Consider the following 14339-nt stretch of genomic DNA (forward strand, 5'->3'; position numbering starts at 1 on the left):
ATGAGGAGTGCCCAACGTCAATTAGTTGTGCCCCCTGTCAATTAGGAGGCAACCTGTCAATGAGGAGTTCCCCGTGTTAATAAGGAGTGCCACCTATCAATAAAGAGTGCCCCACCGTCAATTAGGTGAGCCCCTTGTCAATTAGGAGTGCTCACTGTGAATTAGGAGTGCCCGCTCTCAATTCGGAGTGCCCCCTGTCAATAAGCAGGCCCCTGTCAATGAGGAGTTCCCCTTATCAATTCGGAGTGCCCCTTGTCAGTTTGGAGCTTCCCCTTGTCAACTAGGACTGGCCCCTGTCAATTAGGAGTCCCGCCTGTCAATTGGATTCACCCCCTGCCAATTGGAGTGCCCCCTGACAAATGGAGTATCCCCTGTCAATTGGAGTGAAACCGGTTAATTAGAGTGTCCCACTGTCAATGAGGAGTGCCCCCTGTCAATAAGGAGTGCCAACTGTCAATGAGGAGTGCCCAACGCCAATTAGTCGTGCCCCATGTCAATTAGGAGTGCCCCTTGTCAATGTTGAGTTCCCCATGTCAATTTGGAGTGCCCCCTGTCAATTAGGAGAACCCTCTGTCAATGAGGAGTGGCCCCTGTCAATAAGGAGGGCCCCCTGTCAATGAGGAGAGTGCCCTGTCAATTAGGGGTGCCTGCCATGTCTATGAGGAGTGTCCCCTGTCAATGAGGAGTACCCCCTTTCAATTCGGAGTGCCTCATGTCAATTATGAGTGCCCCATGTGAATTAGGAGTGTCCCGTCAATGAGGAGTGTCCACTGTCAATGCGGAGTAACCTGTCAATGAGTAGTGCCTCCTGCCAATGAGGAGAGCCGCGTGTCAATTAGGAGTGCCTGCCCTGCCAATGAGGAGAGTCCCCTGTTAATGAGGAGTACCCCCTTTCAATTCGGGGTGCCCCTTGTCAGTTAGGAGCTGCCCCTGTCAGTTAGGAGTGCCCCCTGTCATTTACGAGCGCCCCCTGCCAATTAGGAGTGACCCCTTCCAATTGGGAGCGCCGCCTGTCAAAATGGAGGGCCCTGACAATTTGGAGAACCCCTGTCAACTTGTAGTTCCCCCTGTCAATTAGGAGTGCCCCCTGCCAATTAGAAGTTCCCTTGCAAACTAGGAGTGCCCCATTGCAATTAGGAGTGGCCTCTGTCAATTGGTGTGCCCCTGTCAATTGGAGTGAAACCTGTTAATTAGAGTGCCCCCTTTCAATTAGGAGTCTCCGTTGTCAATAAGGTGTGTCCCCTGTCAATAAGGAGCCCCCCCCCTCCCCGTCAATAATGAGTGCCCACAGTCAATGAGCAGTGCCCCATGTAAATTAGACGTGCCCCTGTCAGTGAGTAGTGCCCCCAACAATTTGGAGTGCCCTGTCAATTAGGACTGCCCCTGTCAACGAGGAGGCCCTTGTCAATGAGGAGATCCCCTTGTCAATTAGGAGTGCCAGCTGTCATGAAGGAGTGCCGCCTGTTAATTAGGAATGCCCCCGTCAAATAGATGTGCCCCTTGTCAACGAGGAGTGCCTCTTGTCAATTAGTACTGCCCCCTGTCAATGAGCAGTTCTCCCTGTCAATGAGGAGCGCCCCCTCTCACAAGGGAATGACCCCCGTCAATTAGGAGCGCCTCCTGTCAAATTGGAGTGCCCCCTGTCAATGAGGAGTGTCCACTGTCAATGCGGTGTAACCTCTGCCAATAAGTAGTGTCCCCTGCCAATGAGGAGAGGCCCCTGTCAATTAGGGGTGCGTGCCATGTCAATGAGGAGTGTCCCCTGTCAATGGGGAGTACCCCCTTTCAATGCGGAACGTCCCATGTCAATTCTGAGTGCCCCATGTCAATTAGGAGTGCCCCCTTTCAATGAGGAGACTCCCCTGTAAATTAGGAATGCCCCTGTCAATGAATAGTGTCCCCCAACAATTCGGAGTGGCCATGTTAATTAGGAGTGACCCCTGTCAATTAGGAGGCACCCTGTCAATGAGGAGTTCCCCTTGTTAATTCGGACTGCCCCCTATCAATTAAGAGTACCCCCTGCCAACTAGGAATGACCGCTGTCAATTAGGAATCCCGCCTGTCAATTGGATTCCCCCCCCCCTGCCAATTGGAGTCCAACCTGTCCATTGGAGTGCCACCTGTCAATTGGAGTGAAACCTGATAATTAGAGTGCCCCCTGTAAATTAGGAGTGCCCCCTGTCAATAAGGATCGCCCCCTGTCAATAAGGACGGGCGCATGTCAAATAGGAGCGCCAACTTTCAGTGAGAAGTGCCCCATGTCAATTAGGAGTGCCGCATGTCAATTATACGTGCCCATGTCAATTAGGAGTGCCCCCTGACAATTGGGAAACATCCCTGTCAATTAAGAGTGCTCCGTCAATGAACAGTGTCCCATGTCGATTAGGAGTGCCCCTGTCATTTACGAGCGCCCCCTGCCAATTAGGAGTGACCCCTTCCAATTGGGTGCGCCGCCTGTCAATTTGGAGTGCCCTGACAATTAGGAGTTCCCTTGCCAACTAGGAGCGCCCCATTGCAATTAGGATTGGCCTCTGTCAATTGGAGTGCCCCCTGTCAATTGGAGTGAAACCTGTTCATTAGAGTGCCCACTGTCAATTAGGAGTCCCCTCTGTCAAGAAGGTGTGTCCCCTGATAATAAGGAGCCCCCCCCCCCCGTCAATAATGAGTGCCCACAGTCAATGAGGAGTACCCCATGTAAATTAGAAGTGCCCCTGTCAGTGAGCAGTGCCCCCAACAATTTGGAGTGCCCTGTCAATTAGGAGTGCCCCTGTCACCGAGGAGGCCCCTGTCACTGAGGAGTTCCCTTTGTCAATTAGGAGTGCCCGCTGTCAACTAGGAGTGCCCCCTGGTAATTAGGAGTGCCCCTGTCAAGTAGATGTTCCCGTTGTCAACGAGGAGTGCCCCTTGTCAATTAGTTCAGCCCCCTGTCAATGAGCAGTTCTCCCTGTCAATGAGGAGCGCCCCCTGTCACCAAGGAATGACACCCGTCAATTAGGATTGCGCCCTGTCAATTTGGAGTGCCCCCTGTCAATGAGGAGTGTCCACTGTCAATGCGGTGTAACCTCTGCCAATAAGTAGTGCCCCCTGCCAATGAGGAGAGACCCCTGTCAATTAGGGGTGCCTGCCATGTCAATGAGGAGTGTCCCCTGTCAATGAGGAGTACCCCCCTTCAATTCGGAATGCCCCATGTCAATTATGAGTGCCCCATGTCAATTAGGAGTGCCCCCTGTCAATGAGGAGACTCCCCTGTAAATTAGGAATGCCCCTGTCAATGTATAGCGTCCCCCAACAATTAGGAGTGGCCATGTTAATTAGGAGTGACCCCTGTCAATTAGGAGGCACCCTGTCAATGACGAGTTCCCCTTGTTAATTAGGAGTGCCCCCTATCAATTAAGAGTGCCCCCTGCCAACTAGGAGTGGCCGCTGTCAATTAGGAATCCCGCCTGTCAATTGTATTCCCTCCCTGCCAGTTGGAGTCCACCCTGTCCATTGGAGTGCCACCTGTCAATTAGGAGTGCCCCCTGTCAATAAGGATCGCCCCCTGTCAATAAGGAGGGCCCCCTGTCAAATAGGAGCGCCAACGTTCAATGAGAAGTCTCCCACGTCAATTAGTAGTGCCCCATGTCAATTAGGAGTGCCGCATGTCAATTATGAGTGCCCATGTTAGTTAGGAGTGCCCCCTGACAATTGGGAAACTCCCCTGTCAATTAGGAGTGCCCCGTCAATGAATAGTGTCCCATGTCAATTAAGAGTGCCCCTGACAATTAGGAGTGCCCCTGTCAATGAGGAGTGCCCACTGTCAGTTAGGAAGGCCCCCTGTCTATTAGGAGGCACCCTGTCAATGAGGAGTTCCCCGTGTTAATTAGGAGTTACCCCTATCAATTAAGAGTGCCCCCTGCCAACTAGGAGTGGCCGCTGTCAATTAGGAATCCCGCCTGTAAATTGGATTCCCTCCCTGCCAGTTGGAGTCCACCCTGTCCATTGGAGTGCCACCTGTCAATTAGGAGTGCCCCCTGTCAATAAGGATCGCCCCCTGTCAATAAGGAGGACCCCCTGTCAAATAGGAGCGCCAACGTTCAATGAGAAGTCTCCCACGTCAATTAGTAGTGCCCCATGTCAATTCGGAGTGCCGCATGTCAATTAAGAGTGCCCCTGACAATTAGGAGTGCCCCTGTCAATGAGGAGTGCCCACTGTCAGTTAGGAAGGCCCCCTGTCTATTAGGAGGCACCCTGTCAATGAGGAGTTCCCCGTGTTAATTAGGAGTTATCCCTATCAATTAAGAGTGCCCCACCGTCAATTAGGTGAGCCCCTTGTCAATTAGGAGTGCCCCCTGTCAATTAGGAGTGCCCGTTCGCAATTCGGAGTGCCCCTTGTCAATAAGGAGGCCCCTGTCAAGCCGTAGTTCCCATTGACAATTCCGTGTACCCCTTATAAGTTCGGAGTGCCCCCTGTCAATGAGGAGGCCCCTGTCAATGAGGAGTTCCCCTTGTCAATTAGGAGTGCCCCCTGTCAACTAGGAGGGCCCCCTGTCAATGAGGAGCGCCCCCTGACACCAAGGAGTGACCTTCGTAAATTAGGAGTGCCCACTGTCAATTATGATTGCCCCCTGTCAAGTATCCATTGTCAATGCGGAGTAACCTCTGTCAATGAGTAGTGTCCCCTGCCCATGAGGAGAGGCGCGTGTCAATTAGGAGTGCATGCCCTGTCAATGAGGAGTGTCCCCTGTTAATGAGGAGTACCCCCTTTCAATTCGGGGTGCCCTTGTCAGTTAGGCGCTGCCCCTGTCAGTTAGGAGTGTCACCTGTCTATTAGGAGCGCCCCCTGCCAATTAGGAGTGACACCTGCCAATTGGGAGCGCCCACTGTCAATTTGGAGTTCCCCCTGACAATTTGGAGAAACCCTGTCAACTTGTAGTTCCCCCTGTCAATTAGGAGTGCCCCCTACCAATTAGGAGTGCCCTTGCCAATTCGGAGTGCGCCATGCCAATTAGGAGTGGCCCCTGTCAATTGGAGTGCACCCTGTCAATTGGAGTGAAACCTGTTAATTAGAGTGCCCCCTATCAATTAGGAGTCCCCTCTGTCAATAAGGTGTGTCCCCTGTCAATAAGGATAACTCCCCCGTCAATAATAAATGCCCACAGTCAATGAGGAGTGCTCAATGTTATTTAGAAGTGCCCCTGTCAGTGAGTAGTGCCCCCAACAATTTGGAGTGCCCTGTCAATTAGGAGTGCCCGCTGTCAACTAGGAGTGCCCCCTGTTAATTAGGAGTGCCCCTGTCAAGTAATTGTTCCCCTTGTCAACGAGGAGTGCCCCTTTCAATTCGTACTGCCCCTGTCAATGAGCAGTTCTCCCTGTCAATGAGGAGTGCCCCATGTCACCAAGGAGTGACCCCCGTCAATTTAGAGTGCCCCCTATCAATTGGGAGTGCCCGCCATGTCAATGGGGGGGTCCCCTGTCAATGTGGAGTGCCCCCTTTCACTTAGGAGTGCCCTTTGTCAGTTAGGAGCTCCCCCTGTCAGTTAGGAGTGCCCCCTGACATTAAGGAGCGCCCCCTGCCAATTAGGAGTGACCACTGCTAATTAGGAGTGCCCCTCTCAATTTGGAGTGCCCATGACAATTTCGAGTACCCCTGTCAATTTGTAGTGTCCCCTCTCAATTAGGAGTGCCCCCTGCCAATTAAGAGTGCCCCTGACAATTAGGAATGCCCCTGCCATTTAGGATTGTCTCCTGCCAATTAGCAGTGGCCCCTGTCAATTAGGAGTCCCCCCTTTCAATTGCATTTCGCCCCTACCAATTGTAGTGCACCCTGTGAATTGGAATGCCCCCTGTCACGTGGAGTGAAACCTGTTAATTAGAGTGCCCCCTCTCAATTGGGTGAGCCCCCTGTCAATAAGTAGTGCCCTCTGTCAATAAGGAGGGCCCCCTGTCAATTAGGAGTGCCCACTGTCAACGAGGAGTGCCCCACGTCAATTCGGAGTGCCCCCATGTCAAATAGGTTTGCCCCCTGTCAATTAGTAGTGCCCCTGTCAATTGGGAGTGTCCCATATCAATTAGGAATGCCCCTGTCAACGAACAGTGTCCCCCAACAATTAGGAGAGGCCATGTTAATTAAGAGTGCCCCCTGTAAATTAGGAGGCACCCTGTCAATGAGGAGTTCCCGTTGTTAATTAGGAGTGCCAACTATCAATTAAGAGTGCCCGAACGTCAACTAGGTGAGCCCCTTGTCAATTAGGAGTGTCCCCTGTCAAATCGGAGTGCCCCCTGTCAATTAGGAGTGCCCCCTGTCATTTCAGAGTGCCCCCTGTCAATTGGGAGTCCCACCTGTCAATAAGATGTGTCCCCTGTCAATAAGGAGGGCCCCCCGTCAATAATGAGAGCCCACAGTCAATGAGGAGTGGCCCATGTAAATTAGAAGTGCCCCTGTCAGTGAGTAGTGCCCCCAACAATTAGGAGTGCCCCATGTCATTAAGGATCGCCCCCTGTCAATAAGGAGTGCCAACTGTCAATGAGGATTGCCCCACGTCAATTAGTAGTGCCCCATGTCAAGTAGGGGTGCCCCCTGTCAATTAGGAGTTCCCCCTGTCAATTAGGAGTGCCCCCTGCCAATTAGGAGTGCCCATGCCAATTAGGAGTGCCCCATGCCAATTAGGAGTGAAATCTGTTAATTAGAATGACCCCTGTCAATTAGGAGCCCCACCTGTCAATAAGATGTGTCCCCTGTCAATAGGGAGGGCCCCCCCCGTCATTAATGAGAGCCCACAGTCAATGAGGAGTGGCCTATGTAAATTAGAAGTGCCCCTGTCAGTGAGTAGTGCCCCCAACAATTTGGAGTACCCTGTCAATTAGGAGTGCCCGTGTCAATGAGGAGTTCCCCTTGTCAATTAGGAGTGCCCCCTGTCAATGTGGAGTGCCCCACGTCAATTCAGAGTGCCCCCATGTCAAATAGGGGTGCCCTCTGTCAACTAGGAGTGCCCCCTGTCAATTCGGAGTGTCCCCTGTCAATTAGGAATTCTCCCTGTCAATTAGGACACTCCCATGTCAATTAGGAATGCCCCTGTCAACGAATAGTGTCCCCCAACAATTAGGAGAGGCCATGATAATTAGGAGTGCACCCTGTCAACTAGGAGGCACCCTGTCAATGAGGAGTTCCCCATGTTAATTAGGAGTGTCCCCTATCAATTAAGAGTGCCCCACCGTCAACTAGGTGAGCCCCTTGTCAATTAGGAGTGTCCCCTGTCAATAAGGAGGCCGCTGTCAATGAGGAGTTCCCCTTGTCAATTAGGAGTGTCCCCTGTCAACTAGGAATGCCCCCTGCCAAATAGGAGTGGCCCCTGTCAATTAGGAATCCCGCCTGTCAATTGGATTCCCCCTCTGCCAATTGGAGTGAACCCTGTCAATTGGAGTGCCCTCTGTCAATTAGGAGTGCCCCCTGTCAATAAGGATCGCCCCCTGTCAATAAGGAGGGCCCCCTGTCAATAAGGAGGGCCCCCTGTCAATAACAAGTGCCAACTGTCAAAAAGGAGTGCCCCACTTAAATTAGTAGTGCCCCATGTCAATTAGGAGTGCCCATCTCAATTATGAGTGCCCCCTGTCAATTAGGAGACGCCCCTGTCAATAAGGAGTGCCCCGTCAATCAATAGTGGCACATGTCAATTAGGAGTGCCCGCTCTCAATTCGGAGTGCCCCCTGTCAATGAGCAGGCCCCTGTCAATCAGGAGTTCCCCTTGTCAATTCGGAGTTCCCCCTGTCAACTAGGAGTGCCCCGTGTCAGTTAGGAGTGTCCCCTGTCAATTAGGAGTCCCGCCTGTCAATTGGATACCCCCCCTGCCAATTGGAGTGCACCCTGTCAATTGGAGTGAAACCTGTTAATTAGAGTGCCCCTGTCAATGAGGAGTGCCCCTGTCAATAAAGATTGCCCCCTGTCAATAAGGAGGGCCCCCTGTCAAAAAGGAGTGCCAACTGTCAATGTGGAGTGCCAAACGTCAATTAGTCGTGCCCCATGTCAATTAGGAGTGCCCAATGTCAATTATGAGTGCCTCATGTCAATTAGGTGTGCCCCCTGTCAAGTAGGAGACTCCCCTGTCAATGAGGAGTGTCCCCTGTCAATTAGGCGTGCCCCCTGTCAATGAGGAGGCACCCTCTCAATGAGGAGTTCGCCGTGTTAATTAGGAGTGCCTCCTATCAATTAGGACTGCCCCTTGTCAATTAGGATTGCCTCCTGTCAATTCGGAGTGCCCGCTGTCAATAAGGAGGCCCCTGTCAACGAGTAGTTCCCCTTGCCAATTCGGAGTTCCCCCTGTCAATGAGGATGCCCCTGTCAATGAGGCGTTCCCCTGGACAATTTCGAGTGCTCCCTGTCAATTAGGAGACTCTCCTGTCATTTAGGAATGCCCCGTCAAGGAATAGTGTCCCCCAACAATTAGGAGTGGGCATGTTAATTAGGAGTGCCCCCTGTCAATTAGGAGGCATCCTGTCAATGAGGAGTTCCCCTTGTTAATTAGGATAGCCCCCTATCAATTAAGTGTGCCCGACCGTCAACTCGGTGAGCCCCCTGTCAATTCAGAGTGCCCCCTGTCAATAAGGAGGCCGCTGTCAATGAGGAGTTCCCCTTGTCAATTAGGAGTGTCCCCTGCCAACTAGGAGTGGCCCCTGTCAATTCGGAATCCCACCTGTTAATTGGATACCCCCTCTGCCAATTGGAGTGCACCCTGTCAATTGGAGTGCCCCTGTCAATTAAGAGTGCCCCCTGTCAATAAGGATCGTCCCCTGTCAATAAGGTGGGCCCCCTGTCAATAAGGAGTGCCAGCTGTCAATGAGGAGTGCCCCACGTCAATTGGTATTGCCCCATGTCAATTAGAAGTGCCCCTGTCAGTGAGTAGTGCCCCCAACAATTTGGAGTGCTCTGTCAATTAGGAGTGCCCGCTGTCAACTAGGAGTCCCCCTGTTAATTAGGAGTGTCCCTGTCAAGTAAATGTTCCCCTTGTCAACGAGGAGTGCCCCTGTCAATGAGCAGTTCTCCCTGTCAATGAGGAGTGCCCCATGTCACCAAGGAGTGACCCCCGTCAATTTAGAGTGCCCCCTATCAATTGGGAGTGCCCGTTATGTCAATGAGGGGTGTCCCCTGTCAATGTGGAGTGCCCCCTTTCACTTAGGAGTGCCCTTTGTCAGTTCGGAACTCCCCCTGTCAGTTAGGAGTGCCCCCTGTCATTAAGGAGCGCCCCCTACCAATTAGGAGTGACCCCTGCTAATTAGGAATGCCCCTCTCAAATTGGAGTGCCCCTGACAATTTGGAGTACCCCTGTCTATTTGTAGTGCCCCCTCTCAATTAGGAGCGCCCCTGCCAATTAGGAGTGCCCCTGCCATTTAGGAGTGTCCCCTGCCAATTTGCAGTGGCCCCTGTCAATTAGGAGTCCCCCCTTTCAATTGCATTCCGCCCCTGCCAATTGTAGTGCACCCTGTGAATTGGAGTGCCCCCGTCACTTGGAGTGAAACCTGTTAATTCGAGTGCCCCCTCTCAATTGGGAGTGCCCCCTGTCAATAAGTAGTGCCCTCTGTCAATAAGGAGGGCCCCCTGTCAATTAGGATTGCCCTTTATCAGTTAGGAGCTCCCCCTGTCAGTTAGGAGTGCCGCCTGCCATTTTGGAGCGCCCCCTGCAAATTAGGAGTGACCCCTGCTAATTAGGTCTGCCCCTGTCAATTTGGAATGCCCCTGACAATTTGAAGTACCCCTGTCAATGTGTAGTGCCCCCTGTCAATTAGGAGTGCCCCTGCCAAATAGGAGTGCCCCTGCCATTTAGGAGTGTCCCCTGCCAATTAGGAGTGGCCCCTAACAATTAGGAGTCCCCTCTGTCAATTGCATTCCGCCCCTGCTTATTGTAGTGCACCATGTCAATTGGAGTGCCAGGTATGGTTCCATTTCTTATCAGGCAGATAGATCCCTTTTTTTGATTTTTCACAACGAAGGAGTGTGGGGAATTTGATCTGTCATAGCTGGGTTGGTAATGTTTCTCAAAGTTCGATCAAGTGCACCCTCCACCCCCTAGCTCTAAAATAACATGTTGCTGATATTAAACATACCCTGCATGGTGGTACCCGATGGGTTTTGGATGTCAGTTTCCTTGTCCCTTTTTGGGTTCCATTCTGATATAAAATCCATTCTATCATTTCCGGAGTTGATAAAGGGATAGGGAAAAAAAGGATTTCCTCCCTTCCCTCCGTGCGTGGGAGTGTGTGAACAGACCCAGCACTTCCTCAGCTTTGATTGTGATGCAAACAGATAAGACATATACACAAAGGTGTTCATACAATAGGCAGAGTCATCGTTGCAGAGATATTCACTGTGCTTTATGCCTAAATCCTCATAATTCCATCTATACTCTCCCTCTGTGGCTGACAGAGCTAGGGTCGTGAGAAACAGCATAAGAAGCATCCCATCACTTAATAATAATACGCGTGACCGCTATACCATAGTTCAAAAACTATATCGCCCATACAAATCTTCCCGCGAACACATTCAGCTTGCTTGCAGGTCAGTCGTTGTCTGTTTCTATCTGCAATTGAAGTGTATCATATATTTTTCCAATTAGTTCCAGCATATTCTTTCAAATGAGTCTAATGTTTCCATATACCTTTCCCCCTTATGTCGATACAGGCACTGGTGTCTCCACTAATTATAACATCATATGGTTCTTTCCATTTCGGTGCAAACCCCGGCTTGTCAGATCGTGTTTTCACGAGGACGTCCAGCTGCTGGGACGTCGGGGAGCATTTCAAGCTCTCTCTCCGCGTCTCTTATTTCCTGATTGTCTTTTACCAATTTTTCCATCCCGTTTAGTTGGGTGCTTTGTTCCAAAACATATCTCCAGATTTTATCTTTTGGTAGACCTACATCGGTCCCACCTGTTATGATGCTTTCTGGTAATTGCATCGCCCGTCCTGTCATTAGTTCATAAGGGGTTAATCCGGTTGTCCGGTTTGTGGTAGCCCTTAATCTCATTAGTATAGTGAGCAACACCTCTGTCCATATTTTTCCCGATGTCTGTACGGCTTTCGCAAGTGTATTATACATTTAATTACATATCCCCCTTCGATAGAAAGCTTTGTGTGAATCATAGAACATAGAACATAGAAAGCCACAGCACAAACAGGCCCTTCGGCCCACAAGTTGCGCCGATCACATCCCCACCTCTAGGCCTATCTATAGCCCTCAATCCCATTAAATCCCATGTACTCATCCAGAAGTCTCTTAAAAGACCCCAACGAGTTTGCCTCCACCACCACCGACGTCAGCCGATTCCACTCACCCACCACCCTCTGAGTGAAAAACTTACCCCTGACATCTCCTCTGTACCTACCCCCCAGCACCTTAAACCTGTGTCCTCTCGTAGCAACCATTTCAGCCCTTGGAAATAGCCTCTGGGAGTCTACCCTATCCAGACCTCTCAACATCTTGTAAATCTCTATCAGGTCACCTCTCATCCTTCGTCTCTCCAGGGAGAAGAGACCAAGCTCCCTCAACCTATCCTCATAAGGCATGCCCCCCAATCCAGGCAACATCCTTGTAAATCTCCTCTGCACCCTTTCAATGGCTTCAACATCTTTCCTGTAATGAGGTGACCAGAACTGCGCGCAGTACTCCAAGTGGGGTCTAACCAGGGTCCTATAAAGCTGCAGCATTATCTCCCGACTCCAAAACTCAATCCCTCGATTAATGAAGGCCAGTACGCCGTACGCCTTCTTGACCGCATCCTCCACTTGCGAGGCCGATTTAAGAGTCCTATGGACCCGGACCCCAAGGTCCTTCTGATCCTCTACACTGCTAAGAATGGTACCCTTCATATTATACTGCTGCTTCATCCCATTGGATCTGCCAAAATGGATCACCACACACTTATCCGGGTTGAAGTCCATCTGCCACTTCTCCGCCCAGTCTTGCATTCTATCTATGTCTCGCTGCAACTTCTGACATCCCTCCAAACTATCCACAACACCACCTACCTTGGTGTCGTCAGCAAACTTACCAACCCATCCCTCCACTTCCTCATCCAGGTCATTTATGAAAATGACAAATAAGATTTTGCACTGGCCTTTTGGCTGCAGCTGGGCATCCATTCATTTCTATGTAACCCTATCAAAAGACATCGCTTTCTCCATTAAATTCACATGCCATACAGCTCCGATCTTTATATGATGTACTCTTACATTATATCTCATGTGAACATTTGTTTGCATGCAAGCACCGCATTACAGTACTTCACAAAATGCCACTACCCCACCTACAAAGAAGTGCATTCAAATGCCAAGCACCAACATTTAGATTGGAATACATAGCCTTTTCTCCTAAAGAATTTTGTTTGTATCAATACACAATATATATTATATAAATAATGGATGTGCTTATACTGTATAATAATCGAGAGGCAGTTGTATCATGCCACTTTACACTGTGATATCATATCATACCGTAACTGTGATATCCAAACCCTTTTAATTTCAGCCGTTTCTATTTTTAAGCTGAGCTCCAGATTAAAAAGCCCGCGCACTCTAGGAAAATTACAGGCGCCAAATCAAAATCAAAGTAGGTAAAATACATACCAGTTAATTGATTGGAAACGTTTTGGTTTGATTCTTAACGAGCTAGGTTTTAAGCATTGCAGTGTTTTTCAATTTGGCAGCCTTGAACAATAGATGGCACATGAAATTCCAACGGCAGAACATAATCTTAACCAGTTCCAGAATACCAAACTATCAGATGTACGTAAATCACTATATTCTGTGGACTTTAATACAGCATTCTGACTGGGCAATTTGCATTGTTGTTGGTCTCCAGAAGTTAGTGCTGTCGTCAGGGTTTCCTTTGGATGGACTCGTCAGAAATATCATCAACAGTAGACGATGTAATTTGTTGCATTTTAACGAAACAACATAATACAAGCGTGGAATTTCATATTGGTCCAAATGTTATTTAGAACTAACTGGCAACACAAGTTCCAACAATTCATGGAGTTAAAAATACTTAACGATAACATCCTTATCTGCATTGACAACTGAGGTTTGATTAATCTCCTGCTGGAGATCAACTTCATTAATTTGATATACTTTAAACAGACTCAGACAATATATTCACCTCATTATTTTGTTCCTGCTTATTTTCTTATTTTTTTAAGAAGAAGACAATCACTTATTTTCTTTTCCTAACTTCTCAACTTACTCTCTTATAATTTTGACTTCAAGACAAAGCAAAGAGCATATGGTCCTTCCAAGGTTTAAATCCTTTCTTAACATTAAAAGATTAAAGAAAGTAAAACATTCAAAAAGAATACGGAACGTTTATTAAGATGGTCACTTTTATTGTAATGTCTTCCAAACTGTAATTAAACTCAAAACAGAAGTAAATTCAAGAAATCTTATCACTTTCATCTCTAACAGTTTTAACACTTCCCCATCCACCCCGAGGCTAAACCAAGATGTCAAGCAGTGCATCCACAGCCTGTCACAGACACTCCATGCTTCAACAGCTCCTGCTCTCGATTGCACTGTCGTAAAATTTCAACTGGGGGAAAGTAATTTATTCAACTCGCACAGAGAGAAGCAATTCACTTTGATCTGCCATACACTATTCCAAAACATGAGGCTCTCGATTGCACAATTACATTCTCTCTCTCTCTCTCTCCCTCTCTGTCATACAGAGTCAGCGTGCCTGCTTGTTTCTTTTAACCCTTTACTCCCCTCTTTGGTCTATCACGCTTCAGGCCAACCGATTTAACCTGATTTGAGTCCCTTCTGTCTTTGCAGCAGCACTGGGTCCATTCCACCAATCCTCCCCCTCCTGTTCATCCATATCGGTATCTTGTAACCACATTGGAAACCCAGATACCTACGGTTTTTTTATCTTTCATTTGTTCGGCTTGCCGTTCTCATACTTTTTCTCAGTCTTGTCTTTCCTTGGCAGTCTCTCTTGTTCTTCTCTGTCTCTTTTGTCCTTCTCATACTTCTCACATTCCCACTTCAACATTTCCCAAGTTTTAGGGTTTACCTCATTACCACGTACATGATCCCTCTTCTGCGTGCATTATTCCCCTCTGAACTGATTTGTTGTGGTAATTCTGCTCCAGTTAGTGGGAGCATTCCTGAATACCGTCTGAATCTCTGCTTTAAACTGGGTAAGCGGTGCCTGTTGGGCATCTATCTCCGATGTTCGGGCGACTACATGTGTCCACCGTCCCCCACTATAATCCTTGCGCTGGAGGAGCGGCGGGTCCACCTGCTACCTGCCTCCACTTATTAGCTGGACAGGTTGCCCTGACCAGCTTGTGTACGTCTCTCAGGTGTAATTGGTG

The sequence above is a fragment of the Mustelus asterias genome, unplaced genomic scaffold, assembly GCF_964213995.1.
Source record: "Mustelus asterias unplaced genomic scaffold, sMusAst1.hap1.1 HAP1_SCAFFOLD_73, whole genome shotgun sequence".
NCBI lineage: Eukaryota > Metazoa > Chordata > Chondrichthyes > Carcharhiniformes > Triakidae > Mustelus > Mustelus asterias.